The sequence below is a fragment of the Saccoglossus kowalevskii genome, chromosome 1 (assembly GCF_978046115.1).
Source record: "Saccoglossus kowalevskii chromosome 1, keSacKowa6.1, whole genome shotgun sequence".
Classification (NCBI taxonomy): Eukaryota; Metazoa; Hemichordata; class Enteropneusta; family Harrimaniidae; genus Saccoglossus; species Saccoglossus kowalevskii.
This window is the reverse complement of record NC_140641.1, coordinates 23,504,530-23,525,300: the sequence shown is the minus strand read 5'-3', so window position 1 is coordinate 23,525,300 and position 20,771 is coordinate 23,504,530. Positions and strand designations below refer to the sequence as shown.

Here is a 20,771-nt window from a genome sequence, read left to right as displayed (position 1 = left end):
GTTTATCTTGAGAAATTGAGAAGACGAAAATCCTCTGGGACAGTCGTTGTGAAACAATAGGCATGCTTCGCCAGGGTATCAAGTTTATTTGGATTATTTGAAGATGGAAACTGCTGCTTTATGGAAGAGCAAAGTTCAATGTCATTGGCACAGTAATGACGTTTTTAGAGGGGTGACTCGCTAGAAGTATTCGCCGTGACTCCAGACTTCTCATTTGGGTTCTGTCACCAAACTGTACGTTTTGACGACTCGTATGCACTTCTAAGACTTGTAATAATTTTCTGGAAACTGCATAGCAAATCACATATTTTCCTTATTAATTGTTCATAGTTTTTATTTTCAGTTTTTTTTGTTCATAATTATGTGTCGATTGTGTATCTGGAAATTCTAACTACTATTTCACAGAATTTGACCAGCCTTGCTTTTACCAGTCATTTAAGTCAACTCCCATATTGTCCTTCACAGTGAAGGTTAATGCAGATATATTGTAAATTACACAGAGGTAACAGTACAATACATTTCCATTCACATTCCCATATATTACATAACAATCTTTGAGCTGAGGCAGTTATGGTTCTACAACCATCACCAGTTCTCTTGTTTTAGATTGTAACCAAACAATGGAGGCATCGTGTTAGAATAGCAGTGACCGTGAAGTCACAGTCGTCAACCGAACTTGGCAAGATCAGCTTTCCAGTAATGGATGTATTGAGCAGCAGCAGTATGTGGTCAAATAACCAGGCATAAGCAAGTCATTAAGTTTAAATGAAGATTTATAACCAGCCTGCATAGAGTGTGCGACATCGTTTTGGAAGACATACTCTTAACACCTTACTAAAATATCTGTTCGTTCATATATATTGTATCTATTTGTTCGTTTATATATTTATTATTAACTACAGCCTTCGTAGTTACTCTGTCTGAGCGTGCGTGTGTGGGGGGTGCGGTGCGTGTATATGACTTAGTATTATGATTTCAGCCTAACACACTTTCATCAAGCATGTGTGTACAAAACATATCTGAAAACATTTTCAGGTGTAAAATGAATTACATACTGTTTTTGTTTCACACATTCAATAGTTCTAACTGCACTGGTATTACACACCAATTTATTTTAAAGGGTTATGAATATTTGTTTGAATAAAGTTTATTTTTCGTCAGATTATTTGTCACTGGACAAAATAAAACACAAGAATACTGGTCAAATGCAGTGCTAATATAATTAACAGTGATTATGACTTATTTTCATTTAATATGTTTCATTTAACTAAATGTTTTACTCAGGCTAATTAAAAATGTAAAATAACATGGCGATAGAGCTTGCAAATTTATTTAATATGTGGGTGAATATGAAGACTGTCAGAGACAACATGTTTTTTCTCGTTCAATTGTTATGTACACAGGGAAGCTTATTGGACGAAAAGTATGAGTGAGTTGTTTTTTATACGAAACAGCATTAACTTGTGAAAATATGGCAAAGTGGACGATTTGGGACTGAGAATCCGAATTCACTTACATGCAAAGTCAAATGTTCACATTATCATTATGAAAATCGTCTGTATGGTCAGCTTAAATGTAAGTCAGGATATTTTCGTGTTACAAGTGAACATGGTGGAATGGTTTTAACACGTCGCTTACATGCAAGCCAATTATGTCTATCTATGATCAGCTTACATGTAAGCCAGGATATTTTCGTGTTACAAGTGAACAAGGTGGAATGGATTTAACACGTCGCTTACATGCAAGCCAGTCATGCCTATCTGTGGTCAGCTTACATGTAAGCCAGCCTATTTCCACATTACCAGTGAGCATTGTGGACTGGTTTTAACACGCCGCTTACATGTAAGCCATCCATGTCTATCTATGGTCAGCTTACAAGTAAGCCAGCCTATTTCCACATTACCAGTGAACATTGTGAACTGGTTTTAACACGCCGCTTACATATAAGCCATCCATGTCTATCTATGGTCAGCTTACATGTAAGCCATCCATGTCTATCTATGGTCAGCTTACATGTAAGCCATCCATGTCTATCTATGGTCAGATTACATGTAAGCCAGCCTATTTCCACATTACCAGTGAGCATTGTGGACTGGTTTTAACACGCCGCTTACATGTAAGCCATCCATGTCTATCTATGGTCAGCTTACATGTAAGCCAGCCTATTTCCACATTACCATTGAGCATTGTGAACTGGTTTTAACACGCCGCTTACATGTAAGCCAACCATGTCTATATAGACACTGCCTATTGACAGCTTACATGTAAGCTAGGCTATTTCCATTATACCTGTGAACATAGTGGAGTGGTTTTAACACGTTGCATAAATGCAAGCTAACCATGTCTATCTATGGTCAGCTTACATGTAAGCCAACCTATTTCCACATTACCAGTGAACATTGTGGACTGGTTTTAACACGCCGCTTACATGTAAGCCATCCATGTCTATCTATGGTCAGCTTACATGTAAGCCATCCATGTCTATCTATGGTCAGCTTACATGTAAGCCAGCCTATTTCCACATTACCAGTGAGCATTGTGAGCCGCTTACATGCAAGCCAATCATGTCTATCTATGGTCAGCTTACATGTAAGCCAGGATATTTTCGTGTTACAAGTGAACAAGGTGGAATGGATTTAACACGTCGCTTACATGCAAACCAGTCATGTCTATCTATGGTCAGCTTACATGTAAGCCAGCCTATTTCCACATTACCAGTGAGCATTGTGAACTGGTTTTAACACGTCGCTTACATGCAAGCCAGTCATGTCTATCTATGGTCAGCTTACATGTAAGCCAGCCTATTTCCACATTACCAGTGAGCATTGTGGACTGGTTTTAACACGCCGCTTACATGTAAGCCATCCATGTCTATCTATGGTCAGCTTACATGTAAGCCAGCCTATTTCCACATTACCAGTGAGCATTGTGAACTGGTTTTAACACGCCGCTTACATGTAAGCCATCCATGTCTATCTATGGTCAGCTTACATGTAAGCCAGCCTATTTCCACATTACCAGTGAGCATTGTGGACTGGTTTTAACACGCCGCTTACATGTAAGCCATCCATGTCTTTCTATGGCCAGCTTACATGTAAGCCAGCCTATTTTCAAATTACCAGTGAGCATTTTGGACTGGTTTTAACACGCCGTTTACATGTAAGCCATCCATGTCTATCTATGGTCAGCTTACATGTAAGCCAGCCTATTTCCACATTACCATTGAGCATTGTGGACTGCTTGTTTTAACATGCCTCTTACATGTAAGCCATCCATGTCTATCTATGGTCAGCTTACATGTAAGCCAGCCTATTTCCACATTACCAGTGAGCATTGTGGACTGGTTTTAACACGCCGCTTACATGCAAGCCAACCATGTCTATCTATGGTCAGCTTACATGTAAGCCAGCCTATTTCCACATTACCAGTGAGCATTGTGGACTGGTTTTAACATGCCGCTTACATGTAAGCCATCCATGTCTATCTATGGTCAGCTTACAAGTAAGCCAGCCTATTTCCACATTACCAGTGAACATTGTGAACTGGTTTTAACACGCCGCTTACATGTAAGCCAATCATGTCTATCTATGGTCAGCTTACATGTAAGCCAGGATATTTTCGTGTTACAAGTGAACAAGGTGGAATGGATTTAACACGTCGCTTACATGCAAGCCAGTCATGTCTATCTATGGTCAGCTTACATGTAAGCCAGGATATTTTCGTGTTACAAGTGAACAAGGTGGAATGGATTTAACACGTCGCTTACATGCAAGCCAGTCATGTCTATCTATGGTCAGCTTACATGTAAGCCAGCCTATTTCCACATTACCAGTGAGCATTGTGGACTGGTTTTAACACGCCGCTTACATGTAAGCCAATCATGTCTATCTATGGTCAGCTTACATGTAAGCCAGGATATTTTCGTGTTACAAGTGAACAAGGTGGAATGGATTTAACACGTCGCTTACATGCAAGCCAGTCATGTCTATCTATGGTCAGCTTACATGTAAGCCAGGATATTTTCGTGTTACAAGTGAACAAGGTGGAATGGATTTAACACGTCGCTTACATGCAAGCCAGTCATGTCTATCTATGGTCAGCTTACATGTAAGCCAGCCTATTTCCACATTACCAGTGAGCATTGTGGACTGGTTTTAACACGCCGCTTACATGTAAGCCATCCATGTCTATCTATGGTCAGCTTACATGTAAGCCAGCCTATTTCCACATTACCAGTGAGCATTGTGAACTGGTTTTAACACGCCGCTTACATGTAAGCCAGTCATGTCTATCTATGGTCAGCTTACATGTAAGCCAGCCTATTTCCACATTACCAGTGAGCATTGTGGACTGGTTTTAACACGCCGCTTACATGTAAGCCATCCATGTCTATCTATGGTCAGCTTACATGTAAGCCAGCCTATTTCCACATTACCAGTGAACATTGTGAACTGGTTTTAACACGCCGCTTACATATAAGCCATCCATGTCTATCTATGGTCAGCTTACATGTAAGCCATCCATGTCTATCTATGGTCAGCTTACATGTAAGCCAGGATATTTTCGTGTTACAAGTGAACAAGGTGGAATGGATTTAACACGTCGCTTACATGCAAGCCAGTCATGTCTATCTATGGTCAGCTTACATGTAAGCCAGCCTATTTCCACATTACCAGTGAGCATTGTGGACTGGTTTTAACACGCCGCTTACATGTAAGCCATCCATGTCTATCTATGGTCAGCTTACATGTAAGCCAGCCTATTTCCACATTACCAGTGAGCATTGTGAGCCGCTTACATGCAAGCCAATCATGTCTATCTATGGTCAGCTTACATGTAAGCCAGGATATTTTCGTGTTACAAGTGAACAAGGTGGAATGGATTTAACACGTCGCTTACATGCAAGCCAGTCATGTCTATCTATGGTCAGCTTACATGTAAGCCAGCCTATTTCCACATTACCAGTGAGCATTGTGGACTGGTTTTAACACGCCGCTTACATGTAAGCCATCCATGTCTATCTATGGTCAGCTTACATGTAAGCCAGCCTATTTCCACATTACCAGTGAGCATTGTGAACTGGTTTTAACACGCCGCTTACATGTAAGCCAGTCATGTCTATCTATGGTCAGCTTACATGTAAGCCAGTCTATTTCCACATTACCAGTGAGCATTGTGGACTGGTTTTAACACGCCGCTTACATGTAAGCCATCCATGATTATCTATGGTCAGCTTACATGTAAGCCAGCCTATTTCCACATTACCAGTGAGCATTGTGAACTGGTTTTAACACGCCGCTTACATGTAAGCCATCCATGTCTATCTATGGTCAGCTTACATGTAAGCCAGGATATTTTCGTGTTACAAGTGAACAAGGTGGAATGGATTTAACACGTCGCTTACATGCAAGCCAGTCATGTCTATCTATGGTCAGCTTACATGTAAGCCAGCCTATTTCCACATTACCAGTGAGCATTGTGGACTGGTTTTAACACGCCGCTTACATGTAAGCCATCCATGTCTATCTATGGTCAGCTTACATGTAAGCCAGCCTATTTCCACATTACCAGTGAGCATTGTGAACTGGTTTTAACACGCCGCTTACATGTAAGCCAGTCATGTCTATCTATGGTCAGCTTACATGTAAGCCAGCCTATTTCCACATTACCAGTGAGCATTGTGGACTGGTTTTAACACGCCGCTTACATGAAAGCCATCCATGTCTATCTATGGTCAGCTTACATGTAAGCCAGCCTATTTCCACATTACCAGTGAGCATTGTGAACTGGTTTTAACACGCCGCTTACATGTAAGCCATCCAAGTCTATCTATGGTCAGCTTGCATGTAAGCGACGTGTTAAATCCATTCCACCTTGTTCACTTGTAACACGAAAACCAGTCATGTCTATCTATGGTCAGCTTACATGTAAGCCAGCCTATTTCCACATTACCAGTGAGCATTGTGAACTGGTTTTAACACGCCGCTTACATGTAAGTCAGTCATGTCTATCTATGGTCAGCTTACATGTAAGCCCGCCTATTTCCACATTACCAGTGAGCATTGTGAACTGGTTTTAACACGCCGCATACATGTAAGCCATCCATGTCTATCTATGGTCAGCTTACATGTAAGCCAGCCTATTTCCACATTACCAGTGAGCATTGTGAGCCGCATACATGCAAGCCAATCATCTCTATCTATGGTCAGCTTACATGTAAGCCAGGATATTTTCGTGTTACAAGTGAACAAGGTGGAATGGATTTAACACGTCGCTTACATGCAAGCCAGTCATGTCTATCTATGGTCAGCTTACATGTAAGCCAGCCTATTTCCACATTACCAGTGAGCATTGTGAGCCGCTTACATGCAAGCCAATCATGTCTATCTATGGTCAGCTTACATGTAAGCCAGGATATTTTCGTGTTACAAGTGAACAAGGTGGAATGGATTTAACACGTCGCTTACATGCAAGCCAGTCATGTCTATCTATGGTCAGCTTACATCTAAGCCAGCCTATTTCCACATTACCAGTGAGCATTGTGGACTGGTTTTAACACGCCATTTACATGAAAGCCATCCATGTCTATCTATGGTCAGCTTACATGTAAGCCAGCCTATTTCCACATTACCAGTGAGCATTAAATTGTGAGCCGCTTACATGCAAGCCAATCATGTCTATCTATGGTCAGCTTACATGTAAGCCAGGATATTGTCGTGTTACAAGTGAACAAGGTGGAATGGATTTAACACGTCGCTTACATGCAAGCCAGTCATGTCTATCTATGGTCAGCTTACATGTAAGCCAGCCTATTTCCACATTACCAGTGAGAATTGTGGACTGGTTTTAACACGCCGCTTACATGTAAGCCATCCATGTCTATCTATGGTCAGCTTACATGTAAGCCAGCCTATTTCCACATTACCAGTGAGCATTGTGAACTGGTTTTAACACGCCGCTTACATGTAAGCCAGTCATGTCTATGTATGGTCAGCTTACATGTAAGCCAGTCTATTTCCACATTACCAGTGAGCATTGTGGACTGGTTTTAACACGCCGCTTACATGTAAGCCATCCATGTCTATCTATGGTCAGCTTACATGTAAGCCAGCCTATTTCCACATTACCAGTGAGCATTGTGAACTGGTTTTAACACGCCGCTTACATGTAAGCCATCCATGTCTATCTATGGTCAGCTTACATGTAAGCCAGCCTATTTCCACATTACCAGTGAGCATTGTGAACTGGTTTTAACACGCCGCTTACATGTAAGCCAGTCATGTCTATTTATGGTCAGCTTACATGTAAGCCAGTCTATTTCCACATTACCAGTGAGCATTGTGGACTGGTTTTAACACGCCGCTTACATGTAAGCCATCCATGTCTATCTCTGGTCAGCTTACATGTAAGCCAGCCTATTTCCACATTACCAGTGAGCATTGTGAACTGGTTTTAACACGCCGCTTACATGTAAGCCATCCATGTCTATCTATGGTCAGCTTACATGTAAGCCAGCCTATTTTCACATTACCAGTGAGCGTTGTGAACTGGTTTTAACACGCCGCTTACATGTAAGCCATCCATGTCCATCCATGGTCAGCTTAAATGTAAGCCAGCCTATTTCCACATTACCAGTGAGCATTGTGGACTGGTTTTAACACGCCGCTTACATGTAAGCCATCCATGTCTATCTATGGTCAGCTTACATGTAAGCCAGCCTATTTCCACATTACCAGTGAGCATTGTGGACTGGTTTTAACACGCCGCTTACATGTAAGCCATCCATGTCTTTCTATGGCCAGCTTACATGTAAGCCAGTCTATTTCCACATTACCAGTGAGCATTGTGGACTGGTTTTAACACGCCGCTTACATGCAAGCCAACCATGTCTATCTATGGTCAGCTTACATGTAAGCCAGCCTATTTCCTCATTATATATAGAAGATAATATTTGGTAATCGTAGTCCTAAATAACTATTAAAAATTGCTAGACGTTTCGAGCAATGGCTCTTTATCGATAGCATAGAAGAAAGTGTGATAACGTAGAGGTAGAACATAGGAACGTAAGAACGCGCATGAACTATAAGTAGAATCACAAAAAAATCCGCAATAGAACAAATAACGCGCCTTAGGTAGTGAGCTCAACAAATGAGTTGAACTGTTTGTTAATACCATGGGGTTCTTTAGTTCCAAGGCGGAATATAGTTTCCTCCTCGACACGCCTGAGGTGATTTTCGTTGCCATTGACAACACATACACCAGAAATAGACATATCTTTAATATTATGTCCACTACAATTAAAATGAAGTGAAACCGGATAATAACGATTTTTCTGTCTAGTTTGCCGTAGATGCTCAGCAAACCGATCACCCAGTCGACGAACTGTAGAACCAATGTAAAGTTTCCCGCATTTAATACATGAAATGCAATATACAACATTCATAGTGATACAACTGAACGGATATTTGACCTCAACATCTCCCTTGGGACCAAATATACGATTAGAGTCTGTAATAAAAGGACAAGTATTACACCTAGGACGATTACACGAGACAGAACCATATTTCTCAGGGTCTCCCCTTTCACCCGTATGCACCAATAACCTTCTTAAATTAGTGTCACGGCGCCAGGCAGTAGTAGGCATTAGTGGAAACGTAGAACTTGTCTCCTCGCTGGTCTGTAAAATGTGAAAATGTTTGTACATAATGTTTTTAATCCTGACATTTAAAGGATGGTACGTAAGTGCCAAAATTACACGATCGTGATTGTCACGGGAAACCGTAGATCCAATACAATCCGTTCTTGACATTGACACAATCTTGGCCAATGCTTTCCCAGTGACATTACGAGGATAACCCCGTTTTGTGAAAAAATTACATAAATTCCTCGCCTGGTTACGGAAATCAGTATCATCGCTGCAAATACGACGTACCCGGAGTAACTGTGAGTAAGGTATGGAATCCTTCATTCTAGTAGGATGTGATGATTCATACTGTAAATAACAATGTGAATCAGTAGGTTTTGTGTAAATTGATGTAGAAATCCGATCACCATCTACCCTAGTAGAAATATCGAGAAATGGTAGTGTTATTTCTGATATCTCATGTGTGTATTGTATGGCGGGATTAAAGTTGTTAACAAAGTCAATGAACTGTAATAACTCATCCCGACTGCTTGACATGGCACCAAAGCCATCATCAATGTACCTGACATAAAATTCAGGTTTAGTGCCTTGAAAGGACGAAAAAATTAACTCCTCTTGATATGACATGAATAAACATGAATAGCTCGGACCAAAACAACTGCCCATAGCCACACCTCGTTTCTGTATATAATGTTTACCATTAAAAGAAAAACAATTCCCGTTCAAAACTAATTCCGCTAAGCGCACCAACACAAACGTAGGAGGATCCTTAACTGCCCTTTTATTCAGAAAATGCTGTAAAGCCAACAGTCCATCAGTGTGCGGGATAGATGTATAAAGTGATTTTACATCCATAGAAAACAAAAATCTGGGTTTATCCGGTGTGAAACGAAATAACTCTAGTTTCCTAAGTGCATCATTAGTATCCTGAACATACGTAGGCTGTGACGCAACAATTGGTCTCAACATTGAATCCAAATATCGAGCTATGTGCTCAGTCTCACAATTACATGCTGAGACAATGGGTCTACCAGGATTGTTTACCTTGTGAATCTTAGGTAATAGATAAACGACTGATGTCCGTGGTTTGCGCACTATAAGATTTTTGGCCTCTTTCGGCAAATCACCTTTAGCAATATAGCCATTAACCACATCACCTATTTCCCGTTGTATTTTACTCGTGATATCCACATCAAGTGCCCGATAGGAGTCTGTATCCGATAACTGCCTCTCTGCCTCCACCAGATACAAATCTCTACGCCAAACCACCACTGCACCACCCTTGTCAGCTGGCTTAATAACAATTTCATCACGTCGTGACTTTAGAGAATTTAGAGCGTCACGTTTCTGACGAGTTATATTGCTATTTTGCCATTTCTGATTATTAAACTTAATAGTATGTATTTCTCGTCTACACACACTTATATAATGATCCAGAGTATCATTACGACCAGGTGGTGGTGTCCAATAAGACACAGATTACATTATTTTTTTATTTCCACATTACCAGTGAGCATTGTGGACTGGTTTTAACACGCCGCTTACATGTAAGCCATCCATGTCTATTTATGGTCAGCTTACATGTAAGCCAGACTATTTCCACATTACCAGGGAGCATTGTGGACTGGTTTTAACACGCCGCTTACATGTATGCCAGTCATGTCTATCTATGGTCAGCTTACATGTAAGCCAGCCTATTTCCACATTACCAGTGAGCATTGTGGACTGGTTTTAACACGCCGCTTACATGTAAGCCATCCATGTCTATCTATGGTCAGCTTACATGTAAGCCAGCCTATTTCCACATTACCAGTGAGCATTGTGGACTGGTTTTAACACGCCGCTTACATGTAAGCCATCCATGTCTATCTATGGTCAGCTTACATGTAAGCCAGCCTATTTCCACATTACCAGTGAGCATTGTGGACTGGTTTTAACACGCCGCTTAAATGCAAGCCAGTCATGTCTATCTGTGGTCAGCTTACATGTAAGCCAGCCTATTTCCACATTACCAGTGAGCATTGTGGACTGGTTTTAACACGCCGCTTACATGTAAGCCATCCATGTCTATCTATGGACAGCTTACATGTAAGCCAGCCTATTGACACATTACCAGTGAGCATTGTGGACTGGTTTTAACACACCGCTTACATGTAAGCCATCCATGTCTGCCTATGGTCAGCTTACATGTAAGCCAGCCTATTTCCACATTACCAGTGAGCATTGTGGACTGGTTTTAACACGCCGCTTACATGTAAGCCATCCATGTCTATCTATGGACAGCTTACATGTAAGCCAGCCTATTGACACATTACCAGTGAGCATTGTGGGCTGGTTTTAACACGCCGCTTACATGCAAGCCATCCATGTGTATCTATGGTCAGCTTACATGTAAGCCAGCCTATTTTCACATTACCAGTTAGCATTGTGGACTGGTTTTAACACGCCGCTTACATGTAAGCCATCTATGTCTATCTATGGGTCAGCTTACATGTAAGCCAGCCTATTGCCACATTACCAGTGAGCATTGTGGACTGGTTTTAACACGCCGCTTACATGTAAGCCATCCATTTCTATCTATGGTCAGCTTACATGTAAGCCAGCCTATTGACACATTACCAGTGAGCATTGTGGACTGGTTTTAACACGCCGCTTACATGTAAGCCATCCATGTCTATCTATGGTCAGCTTACATGTAAGCCAGCCTATTTCCACTTTACCAGTGAGCATTGTGGGCTGGTTTTAACACGCCGCTTTCATGTAAGCCAGTCATGACTACCTATGGTCAGCTTACATGTAAGCCAGCCTATTTTCACATTACCAGTGAGCATTGTGGACTGGTTTCAACACGCCGCTTACATGTAAGCCATCCATGTCTATCTATGGGTCAGCTTACATGTAAGCCAGCCTATTTCCACATTACCAGTGAGCATTGTGGACTGGTTTCAACACGCCGCTTACATGTAAGCCATCCATGTCTATCTATGGTCAGCTTACATGTAAGCCAGTCTATTTCCACATTACCAGTGAGCATTGTGGACTGGCTTTAACACGCCGCGTACATGTAAGCCATCCATGTTTATCTATGGTCAGCTTACATGTACGCCAGCCTATTTTCACATTACCAGTTAGCATTGTGGACTGGTTTTAACACGCCGCTTACATGTAAGCCATCCATGTCTATCTATGGGTCAGCTTACATGTAAGCCAGCCTATTTCCACATTACCAGTGAGCATTGTGGACTGGTTTTAACACGCCGCTTACATGTAAGCCATCCATGTCTATCTATGGTCAGCTTACATGTAAGCCAGCCTATTGACACATTACCAGTGAGCATTGTGGACTGGTTTTAACACGCCGCTTACATGTAAGCCATCCATGTCTATCTATGGTCAGCTTACATGTAAGCCAGCCTATTTCCACATTACCAGTGAGCATTGTGGACTGGTTTTAACACGCCGCTTACATGTGAGCCATTCATGTCTATCTATGGTCAGCTTACATGTAAGCCAGCCTATTTCCACATTACCAGTGAGCATTGTGGACTGGTTTTAACACGCCGCTTACATGTAAGCCATCCATGTCTATCTATGGTCAGCTTACATGTAAGCCAGCCTATTTCCACATTACCAGTGAGCATTGTGGACTGGCTTTAACACGCCGCGTACATGTAAGCCATCCATGTTTATCTATGGTCAGCTTACATGTAAGCCAGCCTATTTCCACATTACCAGTGAGCATTGTGGACTGGTTTTAACACGCCGCTTACATGTAAGCCATCCATGTCTATCTATGGTCAGCTTACATGTAAGCCAGCCTATTGACACATTACCAGTGAGCATTGTGGACTGGTTTTAACACGCCGCTTACATGTAAGCCATCCATGTCTATCTATGGTCAGCTTACATGTAAGCCAGCCTATTTCCACATTACCAGTGAGCATTGTGGGCTGGTTTTAACACGCCGCTTACATGTAAGACAGTCATGTCTACCTATGGTCAGCTTACATGTAAGCCAGCCTATTTTCACATTACCAGTGAGCATTGTGGACTGGTTTTAACACGCCGCTTACATGTAAGCCATCCATGTCTATCTATGGACAGCTTACATGTAAGCCAGCCTATTTCCACATTACCAGTGAGCATTGTGGACTGGTTTTAACACGCCGCTTACATGTAAGCCATCCATATCTATCTATGGTCAGCTTACGTGTAAGCCAGCCTACTTCCACATTACCAGTGAGCATTGTGGACTGGTTTTAACACGCCGCTTACATGCAAACCAGTCATGTCTATCTATGGACAGCTTACATGTAAGCCAGCCTATTGACACATTACCAGTGAGCATTGTGGACTGGTTTTAACACGCCGCTTACATGTAAGCCATCCATGTCTACCTATGGTCAGCTTACATGTAAGCCAGCCTATTGACACATTACCAGTGAGCATTGTGGACTGGTTTTAACACGCCGCTTACATGTAAGCCATCTATGTCTATCTATGGTCAGCTTACATGTAAGCCAGTCTATTTCCACATTACCAGTGAGCATTGTGGGCTGGTTTTAACACGCCGCTTACATGTAAGCCAGTCATGACTACCTATGGTCAGCTTACATGTAAGCCAGCCTATTTTCACATTACCAGTGAGCATTGTGGACTGGTTTTAACACGCCGCTTACATGTAAGCCATCCATGTCTATCTATGGGTCAGCTTACATGTAAGCCAGCCTATTTCCACATTACCAGTGAGCATTGTGGACTGGTTTTAACACGCCGCTTACATGTAAGCCATCCATGTCTATCTATGGACAGCTTACATGTAAGCCAGCCTATTGACACATTACCAGGGAGCATTGTGGACTGGTTTTAACACGCCGCTTACATGTAAGCCAGTCATGTCTATCTATGGTCAGCTTACATGTAAGCCAGCCTATTTCCACATTACCAGTGAGCATTGTGGACTGGTTTTAACACGCCGCTTACATGCAAACCAGTCATGTCTATCTATGGACAGCTTACATGTAAGCCAGCCTATTGACACATTACCAGTGAGCATTGTGGACTGGTTTTAACACGCCGCTTACATGTAAGCCATCCATGTCTATCTATGGTCAGCTTACATGTAAGCCAGCCTATTTTCACATTACCAGTGAGCATTGTGGACTGGTTTTAACACGCCGCTTACATGTAAGCCATCCATGTCTACCTATGGTCAGCTTACATGTAAGCCAGCCTATTGACACATTACCAGTGAGCATTGTGGACTGGTTTTAACACGCCGCTTACATGTAAGCCATCCATGTCTATCTATGGTCAGCTTACATGTAAGCCAGTCTATTTCCACATTACCAGTGAGCATTGTGGGCTGGTTTTAACACGCCGCTTACATATAAGCCAGTCATGTCTACCAATGGTCAGCTTACATGTAAGCCAGCCTATTTTCACATTACCAGTGAGCATTGTGGACTGGTTTTAACACGCCGCTTACATGTAAGCCATCCATGTCTATCTATGGGTCAGCTTACATGTAAGCCAGCCTATTTCCACATTACCAGTGAGCATTGTGGACTGGTTTTAACACGCCGCTTACATGTAAGCCAGTCATGTCTATCTATGGTCAGCTTACATGTAAGCCAGCCTATTTCCACATTACCAGTGAGCATTGTGGACTGGTTTTAACACGCCGCTTACATGTAAGCCATCCATGTCTATCTATGGTCAGCTTACATGTAAGCCAGCCTATTTCCACATTACCAGTGAGCATTGTGGACTGGTTTTAACACGCCGCTTACATACAAGCCAGTCATGTCTATCTGTGGTCAGCTTACATGTAAGCCAGCCTATTTCCACATTACCAGTGAGCATTGTGGACTGGTTTTAACACGCCGCTTACATGTAAGCCATCCATGTCTATCTATGGACAGCTTACATGTAAGCCAGCCTATTGACACATTACCAGTGAGCATTGTGGACTGGTTTTAACACGCCGCTTACATGTAAGCCATCCATGTCTATCTATGGTCAGCTTACATGTAAGCCAGCCTATTTCCACATTACCAGTGAGCATTGTGGACTGGTTTTAACACGCCGCTTACATGTAAGCCATCCATGTCTATCTATGGACAGCTTACATGTAAGCCAGCCTATTGACACATTACCAGTGAGCATTGTGGACTGGTTTTAACACGCCGCTTACATGTAAGCCATCCATGTCTATCTGTGGTCAGCTTACATGTAAGCCAGCCTATTTCCACATTACCAGTGAGCATTGTGGACTGGTTTTAACACGCCGCTTACATGTAAGCCATCCATGTCTATCTATGGACAGCTTACATGTAAGCCAGTCTATTTCCACATTACCAGTGAGCATTGTGGGCTGGTTTTAACACGCCGCTTACATATAAGCCAGTCATGTCTACCAATGGTCAGCTTACATGTAAGCCAGCCTATTTTCACATTACCAGTGAGCATTGTGGACTGGTTTTAACACGCCGCTTACATGTAAGCCATCCATGTCTATCTATGGGTCAGCTTACATGTAAGCCAGCATATTTCCACATTACCAGTGAGCATTGTGGACTGGTTTTAACACGCCGCTTACATGTAAGCCATCCATGTCTATCTATGGACAGCTTACATGTAAGCCAGCCTATTGACACATTACCAGGGAGCATTGTGGACTGGTTTTAACACGCCGCTTACATGTAAGCCAGTCATGTCTATCTATGGTCAGCTTACATGTAAGCCAGCCTATTTCCACATTACCAGTGAGCATTGTGGACTGGTTTTAACACGCCGCTTACATGCAAACCAGTCATGTCTATCTATGGACAGCTTACATGTAAGCCAGCCTATTGACACATTACCAGTGAGCATTGTGGACTGGTTTTAACACGCCGCTTACATGTAAGCCATCCATGTCTATCTATGGTCAGCTTACATGTAAGCCAGCCTATTTTCACATTACCAGTGAGCATTGTGGACTGGTTTTAACACGCCGCTTACATGTAAGCCATCCATGTCTACCTATGGTCAGCTTACATGTAAGCCAGCCTATTGACACATTACCAGTGAGCATTGTGGACTGGTTTTAACACGCCGCTTACATGTAAGCCATCCATGTCTATCTATGGTCAGCTTACATGTAAGCCAGTCTATTTCCACATTACCAGTGAGCATTGTGGGCTGGTTTTAACACGCCGCTTACATATAAGCCAGTCATGTCTACCAATGGTCAGCTTACATGTAAGCCAGCCTATTTTCACATTACCAGTGAGCATTGTGGACTGGTTTTAACACGCCGCTTACATGTAAGCCATCCATGTCTATCTATGGGTCAGCTTACATGTAAGCCAGCCTATTTCCACATTACCAGTGAGCATTGTGGACTGGTTTTAACACGCCGCTTACATGTAAGCCATCCATGTCTATCTATGGTCAGCTTACATGTAAGCCAGCCTATTGACACATTACCAGGGAGCATTGTGGACTGGTTTTAACACGCCGCTTACATGTAAGCCATCCATGTCTACCTATGGTCAGCTTACATGTAAGCCAGCCTATTTCCACATTACCAGTGAGCATTGTGGACTGGTTTTAACACGCCGCTTACATGTAAGCCATCCATGTCTATCTATGGTCAGCTTACATGTAAGCCAGTCTATTTCCACATTACCAGTGAGCATTGTGGGCTGGTTTTAACACGCCGCTTATATATAAGCCAGTCATGTCTACCAATGGTCAGCTTACATGTAAGCCAGCCTATTTTCACATTACCAGTGAGCATTGTGGACTGGTTTTAACACGCCGCTTACATGTAAGCCATCCATGTCTATCTATGGGTCAGCTTACATGTAAGCCAGCCTATTTCCACATTACCAGTGAGCATTGTGGACTGGTTTTAACACGCCGCTTACATGTAAGCCAGTCATGTCTATCTATGGTCAGCTTACATGTAAGCCAGCCTATTTCCACATTACCAGTGAGCATTGTGGACTGGTTTTAACACGCCGCTTACATGCAAACCAGTCATGTCTATCTATGGACAGCTTACATGTAAGCCAGCCTATTGACACATTACCAGTGAGCATTGTGGACTGGTTTTAACACGCCGCTTACATGTAAGCCATCCATGTCTATCTATGGTCAGCTTACATGTAAGCCAGCCTATTTTCACATTACCAGTGAGCATTGTGGACTGGTTTTAACACGCCGCTTACATGTAAGCCATCCATGTCTACCTATGGTCAGCTTACATGTAAGCCAGCCTATTGACACATTACCAGTGAGCATTGTGGACTGGTTTTAACACGCCGCTTACATGTAAGCCATCCATGTCTATCTATGGTCAGCTTACATGTAAGCCAGTCTATTTCCACATTACCAGTGAGCATTGTGGGCTGGTTTTAACACGCCGCTTACATATAAGCCAGTCATGTCTACCAATGGTCAGCTTACATGTAAGCCAGCCTATTTTCACATTACCAGTGAGCATTGTGGACTGGTTTTAACACGCCGCTTACATGTAAGCCATCCATGTCTATCTATGGGTCAGCTTACATGTAAGCCAGCCTATTTCCACATTACCAGTGAGCATTGTGGACTGGTTTTAACACGCCGCTTACATGTAAGCCATCCATGTCTATCTATGGTCAGCTTACATGTAAGCCAGCCTATTGACACATTACCAGGGAGCATTGTGGACTGGTTTTAACACGCCGCTTACATGTAAGCCATCCATGTCTACCTATGGTCAGCTTACATGTAAGCCAGCCTATTTTCACATTACCAGTGAGCATTGTGGACTGGTTTTAACACGCCGCTTACATGTAAGCCATCCATGTCTATCTATGGGTCAGCTTACATGTAAGCCAGCCTATTTCCACATTACCAGTGAGCATTGTGGACTGGTTTTAACACGCCGCTTACATGTAAGCCATCCATGTCTATCTATGGTCAGCTTACATGTAAGCCAGCCTATTGACACATTACCAGGGAGCATTGTGGACTGGTTTTAACACGCCGCTTACATGTAAGCCATCCATGTCTACCTATGGTCAGCTTACATGTAAGCCAGCCTATTTCCACATTACCAGTGAGCATTGTGGACTGGTTTTAACACGCCGCTTACATGTAAGCCATCCATGTCTATCTATGGTCAGCTTACATGTAAGCCAGTCTATTTCCACATTACCAGTGAGCATTGTGGGCTGGTTTTAACACGCCGCTTATATATAAGCCAGTCATGTCTACCAATGGTCAGCTTACATGTAAGCCAGCCTATTTTCACATTACCAGTGAGCATTGTGGACTGGTTTTAACACGCCGCTTACATGTAAGCCATCCATGTCTATCTATGGGTCAGCTTACATGTAAGCCAGCCTATTTCCACATTACCAGTGAGCATTGTGGACTGGTTTTAACACGCCGCTTACATGTAAGCCATCCATGTCTATCTATGGTCAGCTTACATGTAAGCCAGCCTATTTCCACATTACCAGTGAGCATTGTGGACTGGTTTTAACACGCCGCTTACATGCAAACCAGTCATGTCTATCTATGGACAGCTTACATGTAAGCCAGCCTATTGACACATTACCAGTGAGCATTGTGGACTGGTTTTAACACGCCGCTTACATGTAAGCCATCCATGTCTATCTATGGTCAGCTTACATGTAAGCCAGCCTATTTTCACATTACCAGTGAGCATTGTGGACTGGTTTTAACACGCCGCTTACATGTAAGCCATCCATGTCTACCTATGGTCAGCTTACATGTAAGCCAGCCTATTGACACATTACCAGTGAGCATTGTGGACTGGTTTTAACACGCCGCTTACATGTAAGCCATCCATGTCTATCTATGGTCAGCTTACATGTAAGCCAGTCTATTTCCACATTACCAGTGAGCATTGTGGGCTGGTTTTAACACGCCGCTTACATATAAGCCAGTCATGTCTACCAATGGTCAGCTTACATGTAAGCCAGCCTATTTTCACATTACCAGTGAGCATTGTGGACTGGTTTTAACACGCCGCTTACATGTAAGCCATCCATGTCTATCTATGGGTCAGCTTACATGTAAGCCAGCCTATTTCCACATTACCAGTGAGCATTGTGGACTGGTTTTAACACGCCGCTTACATGTAAGCCATCCATGTCTATCTATGGTCAGCTTACATGTAAGCCAGCCTATTGACACATTACCAGGGAGCATTGTGGACTGGTTTTAACACGCCGCTTACATGTAAGCCATCCATGTCTACCTATGGTCAGCTTACATGTAAGCCAGCCTATTGACACATTACCAGGGAGCATTGTGGACTGGTTTTAACACGCCGCTTACATGTAAGCCATCCATGTCTACCTATGGTCAGCTTACATGTAAGCCAGCCTATTTCCACATTACCAGTGAGCATTGTGGACTGGTTTTAACACGCCGCTTACATGTAAGCCATCCATGTCTATCTATGGTCAGCTTACATGTAAGCCAGTCTATTTCCACATTACCAGTGAGCATTGTGGGCTGGTTTTAACACGCCGCTTATATATAAGCCAGTCATGTCTACCAATGGTCAGCTTACATGTAAGCCAGCCTATTTTCACATTACCAGTGAGCATTGTGGACTGGTTTTAACACGCCGCTTACATGTAAGCCATCCATGTCTATCTATGGGTCAGCTTACATGTAAGCCAGCCTATTTCCACATTACCAGTGAGCATTGTGGACTGGTTTTAACACGCCGCTTACATGTAAGCCATCCATGTCTCTCTATGGTTAGCTTACATGTAAGCCAGCCTATTTCCACATTACCAGTGAGCATTGTGGACTGGTTTTAATACGCCGCTTACATGTAAGCCATCCATGTCTATCTATGGTCAGCTTACATGTAAGCCAGCCTATTTCCACATTACCAGTGAGCATTGTGGACTGGTTTTAACACGCCGCTTACATGTAAGCCATCCATGTCTATCTATGGTCAGCTTACATGTAAGCCAGCCTATTTCCACATTACCAGTGCGCATTGTGGACTGGTTTTAACACGCCGCTTAAATGTAAGCCATTCATGTCTAGCGATGGTCAGCTTACATGTAAGCCAGCCTATTTCCACATTACCAGTGCGCATTGTGGACTGGTTTTAACACGCCGCTTACATGTAAGCCATCCATGTCTATCTATGGTCAGCTTACATGTAAGCCAGCCTATTTCCACATTACCAGTGAGCATTGTGGACTGGTTTTAACACGCCGCTTACATGTAAGCCAGTCATGTCTATCTATGGTCAGCTTACATGTAAGCCAGCCTATTTCCACATTACCAGTGAGCATTGTGGACTGGTTTTAACACGCCGCTTACATGTAAGCCATCCATGTCTATCTATGGGTCAGCTTACATGTAAGTTAGCCTATTTCCACATTACCAGTGAGCATTGTGGACTGGTTTTAACACGCCAATTACATGCAAGCCAGTCATGTCTATATGGACACTGCCAATGAACAACTTAAATGTAAGCCAGGATATCTCCAAGTTACCAGTGAACAATGTGGAATGGTTTAACACGCCGCTTACATGCAAGCCAACAAGGTCTATATGGACACTAACTATCGGCAGCTGAAAAGAAATTTCACTTCGTTTATATGTTGATATAAATGGTACGCCTGAATGCCACAAATAACGTTTACTAGCCCTAACGGCCAACTCATCCCCGTTTTCGATCAGCAGCCAAGGTAAATTGAATGCTTTTATTTTTCATACACGTGCATTCTGTACTTACTTTTGACGACAGAGGACTTGATTTCACGTGGGCTGCCACTAATATTAGCACGACTGCAAACTTCCGTAGTGCGACCATCTCGTTGGACGTCTTCGAAACACTTCCCAGAATGTGACGGTCAGCGACCAAGTCTTATCATTTTATACTTTTGCCAAATCCTCTTACAATATTCCATTCATTAACGGGACACGGAAATCCATTCTATCTGTCATTTGCAAGTTCTACATTTCTTTTGTTATCATATATAATGGTCTTTTTTAATTTGAGTACTAATGGTTAGTTTTAGAGAGGTACAATTCTTTGAACTAAATAACGTTCGCTTTACTGTATATTATGTCTTTTGAATTAGGTGGA

General features: G+C 42.6%; 1 long non-coding RNA gene across 1 annotated transcript in view; it reads right to left on the bottom strand.

The window, feature by feature from the left end:
• LOC144361215 (uncharacterized) overlaps positions 1-20,530 on the bottom strand; it is a 28,512-nt gene extending 7,982 nt beyond the window's left edge. Inside the window, exon 1 of the long non-coding RNA XR_014931211.1 lies at positions 20,418-20,530. This is a non-coding gene — a long non-coding RNA (uncharacterized LOC144361215). The remainder of the gene's footprint in view (positions 1-20,417) is intronic.
• Between the last annotated feature and the right edge of the window lie 241 nt (positions 20,531-20,771).